At 44.0% G+C, this 10,651-nt stretch overlaps 1 protein-coding gene across 2 annotated transcripts in view; it reads right to left on the bottom strand.

Moving 5' to 3' along the window:
• ARHGAP10 (Rho GTPase activating protein 10) overlaps positions 1 to 10,651 on the bottom strand; it is a 234,932-nt gene that overhangs the window by 220,980 nt on the left and 3,301 nt on the right. The gene's annotated exons all lie outside the window — the stretch shown is intronic.

Genomic DNA, 10,651 nt, shown 5'->3' with positions numbered 1-10,651 from the left:
CAAGATGCAACCACTGAATGCATCAGTAAGTAAAACCACAAATCAAGGTTTTTCTCTCTCTCTCTTCCCCTTCCCTCTCTCTAATATCAATAAATAAAGTAATTAAAAAAAATTCCCTTCCCCCTGCGCCAGATCTACAACTGGCACGCCTACCACGTAAAGAAGCACGCGGCTGCAGCCATGTGAGGAGGACCATGCACTTTTGGCACAGGGGGAGCCCCCCCCGCACCCCCCCGCCCCCCAAAGCCATAAGAATCACCACGTGGCTTTAGCAGAGAACCACCACACGGCTTTAGCTGGAGATCCTGGCAACACAGCTGATGGTGCTGGGAGCCGAGGAAGGCCTACCAGCTGAGCATGGATTACTGGGAAGAACCTCAAGCTGCCTGAGCCACGGACTTCTATTTCTTTCCCTGAGATACAGTACCCCAGACTGGGCAAAGGGGGGAAGGAAGGACTGTGTGTGTTTGTGGGTGTTTTAAGGGACTTTGGGATTTTGACGAAGACATTAAGTCATTACTCTTATGGCTGTGTAACTTGAATAAATAACATCTTTCCTTTTCACCAATCCCTAACATGGAGAGCTATAATTCCCTGGTGATGAGAAAGGTGAACGAACCTAGCACAGGGGGACCCCAGGAGAACGGGGGTCAATTCGGTAGCATTGTGGGACCCTCTTCCCTGGTGGCCAATCGGGGAGGATCATGGGAGACCACATGTGCAGTAGCTTTAAAGTAATGCAACTACTTGTACATGCGCAGTAAAGCCCACCAAAACTAGCCAGGAAGGACCCGCCCTGTAAGAATAGAGTCCCTCCAGCCCATGAGGTCAATCTCTGCTTGGAGCTGGCCTGCTCCCATGTTCTCTGCTATAAACTCTGGGTGTTCAGTTCAATTCTTTGTCCCGATCACTAAGAACCTGGTTACCTGTGCCCACCTGTGACAGTTTTTTTAAAAAATATAAATTTAAAAAAAAAATAACGTAGAAGTACTCATCCCGCTCTGTGAGATGAATTACATTCAAAGAATTTTTGAATTCCCCAAAACTAAACAGGGGCACTGTCAGTGCCAGAAATTTAAAAGAAGCCAGCAAATCACACTTTAATTTTTTAACCATTCTCTTGGCCTATAACAAGTTAAAGTGGTATAAACATTAACTATTTTAATCTAAGCTCTGTCTACATGTTCTTCATAGTGACTCCATACCTCAGAGGTGGAATACTATATGGCACAAACACTAACTAACACATATCAACAACATTGACCTTGTATCCAGGCAAGCTGCACAGACCACAGTCTTTATTTCTGCCCTACCATCCCTCCTGCCCTTCTCTGTCTTGATTAAAATTAATCAACCAGACAATGGGGAAACAGAAGGCATACTCGTGTGGACCTGCTATCACCACCTAGCCTCATTTGCCATGCAAAGCCTCTAGGCCCAGATCAAAACAAGTGTAGCCAAGTCACTCAAAAACACAGGTTCTCTTGCATAGTGGACATCACCATGCTTCTCTGTTCTACACATCGCTTTGTTATGAGCCTTGATGTTCCGTTGCAGCAGACAATCACCTGCTGCCTGCTTCCTTAGCGCCGTGGTTGCTGCATCACCAGGCTGGCCGAACTACACCACCTGCCATGTCTCAGTGGTCTGGGCTGGCCAGGTGACTGGGACTGACATGGCATTTAGGGAGGGCAACCGCATATCCAGGCTTATTCAGGACAATCCTAGCTCATGCCTGTGTGCCTCTTGTCCTAGCATAAGTTTACTCTCAAAAGTATCCTCATTTAGCCTTGACTGGTGTAGCTCAGTGGATTGGGCAGCATGCTGCAAACCAAAACGTTGCCAGTTTGATTCCCAGTCAGGGCAGAGGCCTGGGTTGCAAGCCAGGTCCCCAGTTGGGAGTGTGAGAGAGGCAGCCAATCAATTTCTCTTTCCCTCTTTTTCCCCACCCTTCCCCTAACTTTAAAAATAGTCTTTTTTTTAAAAAAAAAAAGCACCCTGACTTAGACTATATGGTCTCCCTATCTCTAAAGCAGGGGTTTTCCCTTTCAGCATCATTAACGCTTCGAGCTGGACCGTTCTCCGTTGCATGGGGGCTGTGCCAAGCATCGCAGGAGGTCTAGTGGCATCGTCGGCCTCTACCCGCTAGATGCCAGGAGCACGCCCCACTCACGACAGCCAGAAATGTTCTCTGAGGGTCAAAGCCCTCCACTGGAGAGCAGCAGCTCTAAGGAAAAGGAGTCACTCTCCTCTGGAATTCTAAGAAAGACATAAACCTTAGCCATCGCCGCCATGGAGTGCCAACCTGAGGGGCAAACCCACTGAGGGAAATGCAAGAAAAAGATCTAATGACACGGTTTGAACCCTCGGGACAGGTGTACGAAAAGCAAGCCCCTCCTCCTTCGACTTCACTCACAGGAGCTAAAAATTCCTTTTTTTCCCTTCAACCGGTTTGTGTTGAGTTTTTCTCACTTGGAACTGAAGGAAATGAATGAGTAAATATAATATGTTTTATGCTAGAGGTAAAAGGGGGGTTCAGGTTAATTCTAAACCCTCTTGTGCTTTCCACAAAAAACAGACCATCCCCTCTAGCTCCAGGATCAAAAGCAATGAACTTCTTCACTGAAGCCCTAGAATCCCCCCCAACTTTGAGCAACCTAAAAGCCACCACACTTCACCTCCTTGAAGGCCCACTGTGTGCCTAAGGTCAGTACATTTGGATGGAAAAGGGAAGACAAGGGCCGTCTGCCTGCCAGTGCACCGGTAGAGATACACCGCTCAGAAGAATGTCTTTCCTCTAGCAATCATTTCTTAAACTAGTTAAAGCCTATTCAGTCAGCTGAAAAGGGAAAGAAAAGCTATTTCTAGATCACAGATAATTACTACATGTTTAACCCTTCTGGGTTCTATTCCCTCCTCTTCTCTCAGACAAAAAGGCAGAAATTCGAAGTTCTAGAATCTTCCCAGATGTTGCCAGAAGCATTTTCTTCTCTGTGGAATCCAGAGAGAACCAGCACGGTTCCACTGAGATAAAACACAAAAATCAGCAGCTGTCTTCCAGTGAAAGTGAAGAAAAAATGTTCTCATTTACATTTTTTTAAAACCAAGATTAAGAAGTATTGGAATAAAGTATTCAAGTGCCAGCAGAATTAAGTCTCAAATAAAGGCATTTCCTGGTGATTTGAAAATTGTTTATCCAGATATTTTACTCCCATTTTTGCTCCCCTTCCCCCCACTAACTCTTCTTAATAGTTCAACTCCTATATCCCATCCGGTCTGGTTCAAACTTACTATGACAACTCTTACCCGTCACACATTATTCATTGACCGGAAAAAGAGTGTGTTGGGAGAGAATTAAAACTATTAATTACTGAAAACTATCTTGTCACTCAAGTGCATCAGTTAATAATCAACTCAACATCCAAACAAACCTATAAGTCTTCCTAGGCGTGCACCCCGCCATTCCCACCCTCCTGTTACCGAACTAGACAAAGGGTGTCTAGTTCACCCATCCCCTGCGATCTGAATCTCATCTCCTGTATTCAGAACCACTTTCTACTCTGGAATATTCCCTGAACTGTCGCTCCCTTCTCTGTTGGATATTTTCTTCAGCTTGTTCGGATCTCGCCCATTCACCAATGACTTGGGAGCGCTCTCTGAATCACAGGCTCACATCTTTTCCCTACACTGCCTTCTCAACCCTCTGCCCTCAACTGGGCCCCACCCCTGCAGGGCCACAAACTCCTCTCCCAGCTTTTACCAAGGACACTGTCTTGTTAATGCAATGTCACCTAGACCATGGTACTTGACTTCTGTAGCGTGGCCTTGTCTGCTCCCTCCTGCTTTCTGAAACATTCTCCTCGGCTTGTGCAACCCTCTCCAGGCATTCCACCTCTCTATCAATGGCTACTGCTCTCACATATCCTTCTCAAGCTCTTCTATACCCGCCTCAAAAGCTGGTGTTTCTCAGGACTTGCCCTGAGCCACCCTGCCTTCTCCTTCTACATTCTCTCTCCAGTTGCACAGTGTCAATCCCACTTAGATGCTCTGTCCCCAACATCTCTTCATTTCTCTAGCTCTGTTCCCTGATCCTGAAATACACACTTGTAAGAGAAACACTACTGACTATGCCCACTGGATATCTCAGAAGCACCTCAGCCTTAACATTCAAAACCAAAAATGTATCCTCTGTCCCCACAAAACCTATTCCTCTTGCTGGACTACCTCAGTCAGCAGCACTCAGCTGACCAAAACGAGAACTGAGGAATCACCTTGGATACCTCCTTCCTCATCCCATACCCAATCACATGCCAAAGACTGCAGCCCCTACATCCCCACTTCTGGAAACCTGCCTCTCCAGATACCAAAGTCAGGCCTAGGTGACTGACCCCCAATCTTGCTTTCCTTAAATACATTCTTTCAAATGCAGCATGAGAAGCTTTTCTAAAATATGATTCAGATGCTGCCAATCCCCTGTTCAAAATGTTTCAATTACTTCCTGCTGTCCTCAGAATGAAGCCTCAAATCCTTAACCTGTTCTACCAGGCCCTTCCCAATCCTGCCCCCGCCCCCACCCCCTCTGTAGCTCTTCCTGCCCAGCACTGGCTCCTGCCCCAGCCCTCAGCCCCCAGCCCACCTGAGGCTGGTCTTCCAGCTACAGAGCATGCTCTCTGAGGCCTCCAGGCCACATTTCACGGGGCGTTCATTTTTACAGATGTTTTCTCCCATTTAATACACGAGAAGCCTACGTTCAGCCCCGTGCTTCACAACATTGTTGGCTTAAAAGAGAGAAAAAATGTGTTCACAAACTATTTCTACTGTCACTACTAGAGCTGTAACTGCTCAAGTTCAACACAGGCGGTCAGGGTAGCATTCTTAGAAAAAGAGAGAAGCTCCTCCTCCTCCCATGGGCCAAGCAGAGTTCTAAGACCTTCAAAATGTAATAGGAGGAACAAATACCAACCCCCAATGAGGTGGCTTACTAGCCCCATTCAACAGAAAGTTAGACAATGAAGGTTTAAGTAACTTGCCCAAGGTCACACTGCTAGTAAATAGTTGAGCCAACTTTTATAGTCAAAGAGAAAAGCGTTCATTTTTTGACTATGAGACATCCTGTCTTCAGACCTGGGGTGACATTACTTGAGCCCAGTTGATTTCCTCCAGCCACACGCCTCACCATGACTCACTGCGATGGTGTTGGAAGGCAGACGGCGCCTGTGGGTGAACAAGTCAATGAGGAAGGAAAAAAAATCACACTCACTGTTAAAATATTAAGTGGCCCAGAGTTAACATCTTCCTCAGGAAACACGGGGAGGAAAATCTAGTTCGACCAGGGAGGCAGATTCTAGCACTGGTAGCAATACAGTCATTCCAGTAGATCTTGAAGCTTCAAGAGTTGCATGCCCTTAGAATGTAGTGTCAGGGATTTTTCAGTGTGTGTGTGTGTTGTTTGTTTATTTGTTTAAAGAGAAGGATGTCAAGGCTTTCTCATTACAAAAGCATCCCCTTGGCATAATGTATAAATTATGCTCCTATATTAGGATAATCAAGTAAAGCAGGCTGTGGTTCCTGTTTGTTTTGAGGCCTATCCCAAAATACCAACCAATCCCTGCCTAAAAATCACGTCCATCTGACCTAACTAGACTGACGGTGCTTAACACGAATTGTGTTTATGAATGCAAATATTTTTTTCTCCACCTGCTATTATTGTAAGTCTAGTTTCAATACAGCAAAAAGGCTTTTAAAGACTTTGTTGTTTTTGCTCGTGAGTCTTAGTCCTAAAATTTAAACTGCCTTGCCCTGATGATCCAAGCTAAGCTCATAACTTAAAATATCAAAAAGCGTATTATTAAATGTCTTCAAATTTCACGGATTCATTATTTACAAATTGTAGTCAAAGCTAGTGTTTTAAATTTTATAAAGTTAATTATAGTATGGCTTTCATAGTGAATGAATAAGTTCTCTAAATATATTGTTTTACAATAAAAAATCTATGGATAAAAGGTACCCCATAGAACATCTTATGTTATTTACATAAAGTCAAGTAGCAAAGACTTTTAAATGCCACTTATAGAAAAAAAGAGTCTGACTAAAATAGCACTACATGTAACCACATGGATAAATCTCACAAATATGATGAGGGGAAAAAGGAGTTACAGCACAGTATAATATGAAACCATTATATAAAGTCTAAAAATGTGCAGAATGTGCCATTATTTAGGAATGTGTTCAAGTAAATTAACATTCCTGGGAATAAACAACCAGATTTGAGATAGTTGCTACTGGAGCAACTTTTATTTCTTAAATTGAGAGGCAAAAACAGAGTTATTTATAATTAGATTCTTAATATATTTTTACATTTCTAAAGCATCTCCCAAACTTTTAAAGGAAAAAAGCCTAATAATACTCAGGGCACACACAGGAGGCAGCCAGTCGATGTTCTTCTCTCTCCCCACCCCTTCCTCTCTCTAAAACTCAGTAAACAATCCTTGGGTGAGGATTTTTAAAAAGCCCAATACGGAAGCATGAGAACAAAATTAAAATTGACTAAAGGTTGAGATGCAGAATGGGCAGAGGGAGAGGTAAAGAGACAGAGAGACTGAGGGGATGTGTTTTTCTGAGTGGCGGTCTGTATCTAGTAAGCGGTCCTAAATCAATACAATCTCTCATGTCTAAACTATTCAAATTAGCAATCAATTTTACTTACAATAATCATCCCAGGGAGCCTTAAAAGTCATAATATTTCAAATTATGGTCCCTGCTGAACTAATAAGAACAGTCTCCTAACTAGATTATGAAATGTATACACATTCCAGATAGCCAGGATTTATCATCATAACTTCCCCTAAAAGGAGACCGCAGCCACACCCCTTTATAGAGACAGCTTATAATTGTGGTTAAGGGTTTTGGAGTCAGACAAATGTGGGTTCACATTCCAGCTCCACCACTGACAAATTGAGTGATTTGGACAAGCTATTAGCCTCTGTAAATTCAGTATCCTAATCTCCAAAATGGGGTAAATAATAACATACCTCATTGAGAAAGTCCTCATGTCAAAATAATATAATGCTTACTCTGAATTTAACACAAACTAAAGCAAAGAGGAAACGCTTAATAAATGTTAGCAACTATTATTAAAATCGCTTAAATAATATACACCTTAAATAACATAAAACACGTTTCAGGTGTTGTTTGGAATCACCTACTTGTCTCTGGAATGGAATTTCACTGAAAGAAACCTAGTAAAACATCCAAGACACCCTTAATCAGAAATGTCTAAACACTCTCCTACAAATCCTGAAATAAAGACAACTCTTTTATTTAAACAAGATGTAGAAAGTCAAAGGCAATGCAAGACAACACAGCATCTCCTAAGTGAATGGTTCCATAGCCATTGAACATCAAACTCAAACAGTAACTAAAGACACCACACGTTATTAACAGTGGTCAAACGCAAACACTTTGCCTATTTACCACCACATACAGTCAGCAATCACTTAAAGCCTGATTTATAGTAACTTCCAGGCTACAAGATTTTTTTTTGATTTTTCGTAATTCTCGCCTCTCTTATGATGCAAAAAACAAAATCATAAGGCGAAGCCATAGCTGATAGAGTCACAGGTTTCAAAGCAGCTCCCTTAGGAATTTGTTCTGGGCATGTTACCGATTCTTTGGCACAGAACAGGATTCCCTAATAATTCTTCAGAATATCCACCCCTCTTGAGAGAGGTCCCTCACTGCCTTCTTTTTCTCACTGTGAATGTCCCATAGCAAACACAAGCACCGCCCATTCATTGTGTTGTCAGGGTTTCCTGCGGATTAAACATCACTAAAGTGTCCTTGTGATGTTGAAGCATCTGAAGGCCCCAGTCACTGACGGTGTCGTCTCAGGACCCCCAGAGTAGAGCTCTTCTGGTTCTCCCCACCCATCCTCACCATCCCCTGGAAGACAGGCCCACCGCTGGCTGTGTGGGCAGGGACTGCAGAGGGCTTGCCTAGGTGTACAACAGCCACAGTTACCTATTGCTTCGTCAAATCTCTGTGAATCAGAAATAAATTCTGGAAAATATTTTCCCAAAATGCCACTTGGCTTTGACTTACCAACTTGCCTTCACGATCTTCCAGCATCCTGAACTAGAGTCAAACCTCGGAAGCCTTTCCACAGTCTGACATGTGTGTCAATCTTCTCAGTCACTGGCGATGACGATTTGGACAAATACACTCTTAGGGTAAATAGGCCCTAAAAGGATACATACTAGTCTCTGGGCCCGAGCAGCTATTGTTCAGTCAAGAAAGGGGCCTTGATATTATTAAAATATACACTACAAAACACATCATAATGATTAACATTTTGAGTGCTTATTCTAAACACTTTACATGTACTAACTCATTTAATCCAACTAGTAACTCCTGCGGGTAGAAAGAATTATCATCTATTTTTACAGATAACAACATCGACACAGAAAAGCTCAGTAACCTGACCACAGGTCCCGTCGGTGAGTGGCTGAGCTATGCTGTGGACCCAGACACACTAATGCGTCGGCCTACGACCTTAATCTTCTATACCATACTGTCTCATCAGCTCTTTTAAAGATTAAACACAAAAATATCCTCCCCCTCTTCTGAAAGTCAACAATGTTCTCTAGTGCCCCTCCCCACCCCCCAAGAAAAACACTAAGCAAAAAGGAGGTGGTCCAAGGATCTGGAACAGTTGGGAGGACAGAGAAGCAGCAAGGTGTCCGAGGGACAGGAATGAGAACATCAGATAAATGACCGGGAAAACGTTCTAAGCAAACAGGCTCCCGCTGCTGCCCCGCTCTAACTAAGAACTCCTCCAAACCGAGTCAGGGGCCACCTGCAGTGTGCATAGCATCTGAAGTTTTTAATGCCTGCCTAGGTCCACCAGCCACCTCCACTCACAGTAGTTATTTGTACGGCAAGTCTACATTCACATTGGAGACCAGGTCCCAGTAGTAAAATCCCCAAGCGAGAGTTTAAGACTGTCCTGGAGGTGTCCTGAAGTGCGTGAGTGGCAGGCCTCAGGGGGAGAAAGAAGGGGAGAGTCCACGTGATTTCTTTGGAGCAATGAATAGAAATATTATTTTCTATTAATAAAACAATTGTGTTTTTAAATAGCATTTTCTCCCTATACCTGCCTAAATTCCACTTAATAGGAGCACCGGCACAAAATTTACTATTATACCATTCCATCAAAATTAGGGTGCTAAGTAGCAGAAAACCCAACAAGATACCCAGAGGTGGGTTTCGGGCACAGAACAATGGGTGGCTCCCGCAATGGCATCAGGAATCAGGCTCAGTTACCTCTCTGTTCCGCGGTCCTCACGCCGGGGCCACTCAGTCCCATGACGGTGGCAGAGCCTCAAGGCAACGCTACCAGGCACCACAGAAGAGTAAAGAACCCTTTTTCTGAGACTCCTCGCACAGAAGAAAATCTCTCCCCAAGTCCCCACAAGACCTTCCACCGCGTCTCACTGGCCAGAACTGCGCTACCTCCTCATTCTTAAATTAGCTACCGGCCCAGAAAACAGATTTACCACAACTGAGTTAGAATTCGGTGATTCTCAACCCTCAAAACACGTGTGATTGCACGTGTTTTTAACACCTTCCCACGTGATTCTATGATTGCGAACCCCTGAGTTAGACTAATCAGAGTGGACCCCCTAACCACTTTCCCCCGAGTTCCCCAGCAGAAGGTGTAGACCCTTGAATAAAATTGGATTGTCAGAAGGAGGAAAAATAAATGTTGGCCCACCAAACAGAATTACACAACAACCACTTACACCTGGGTTTTCAACCCATCTATCTCCACACCATTTTATGCAACCCTCAAGGCTGTCTGTAGCCGTCCCATTTACAAAGAAGGAAACTGATGCTCGAGCTTACAAAGTGCAATTCTTTTTAAGTCTTCCAAATTTCCCTATGTTTCAATGCAACAGCAACTTGAGAAATTTCTCCTAAAAGGAATGGCCACGTGAACCATTTCTCAGAAACAATAAACACAAAAAGAGCAAAAAGGGAACTTTGATGTTGTCCTGAGAAAAACAAAGCAAAAATCATTAAAATAGCAAAGCCTTAAAAAGCACAAAAACCAAGCCACGGACGACGTAAACGCTAGTCCTGGCTGCCACGAACATCCTCCTCCGTGTCTGCGGTCAGAGCCGGCTCACATACGAAGGCACCTCCAGCTTGTCTCTCTCTCACAGACACACACGCACACCCAGCTAGACCACCTGCATTTATTGTACGGAAGAGCATTTTATATACCCGTGGAAGGGCTTTAAAACTAAGTATTCCCCTCCCGCACAGAATACATTCAGGAAGGCCTCATGTGAAATGTATGAGAAAAGCGTATTCGGCTTATTGCTCTTTCTGGCAAATGCGCCCCGTGTTTCTACAAACCCCAAGCATCTGAAACCACACAGACATCAGGTGCAAAGCTCACAAAAGTTTCAACTGCACTGAAAGAGGACACTGGTTGTTCTAGGAAAGGCAAGGAGTGGGGCAAAAGGACTAAAACGCCATGTAAACAAAGACTCCATTGAACTGAGTGAATGATCCCCAACTCTTCTCTCTGGAGCTCCCCTGCCCCCGCTGCCGTCTGCACCCCACACAGATGTACATACTATCTCTC

This window comes from Phyllostomus discolor, chromosome 8, assembly GCF_004126475.2.
Source record: "Phyllostomus discolor isolate MPI-MPIP mPhyDis1 chromosome 8, mPhyDis1.pri.v3, whole genome shotgun sequence".
In the NCBI taxonomy this organism is placed as follows: Eukaryota; Metazoa; Chordata; class Mammalia; order Chiroptera; family Phyllostomidae; genus Phyllostomus; species Phyllostomus discolor.
This window is presented reverse-complemented; position numbering and strand designations above follow the sequence as displayed.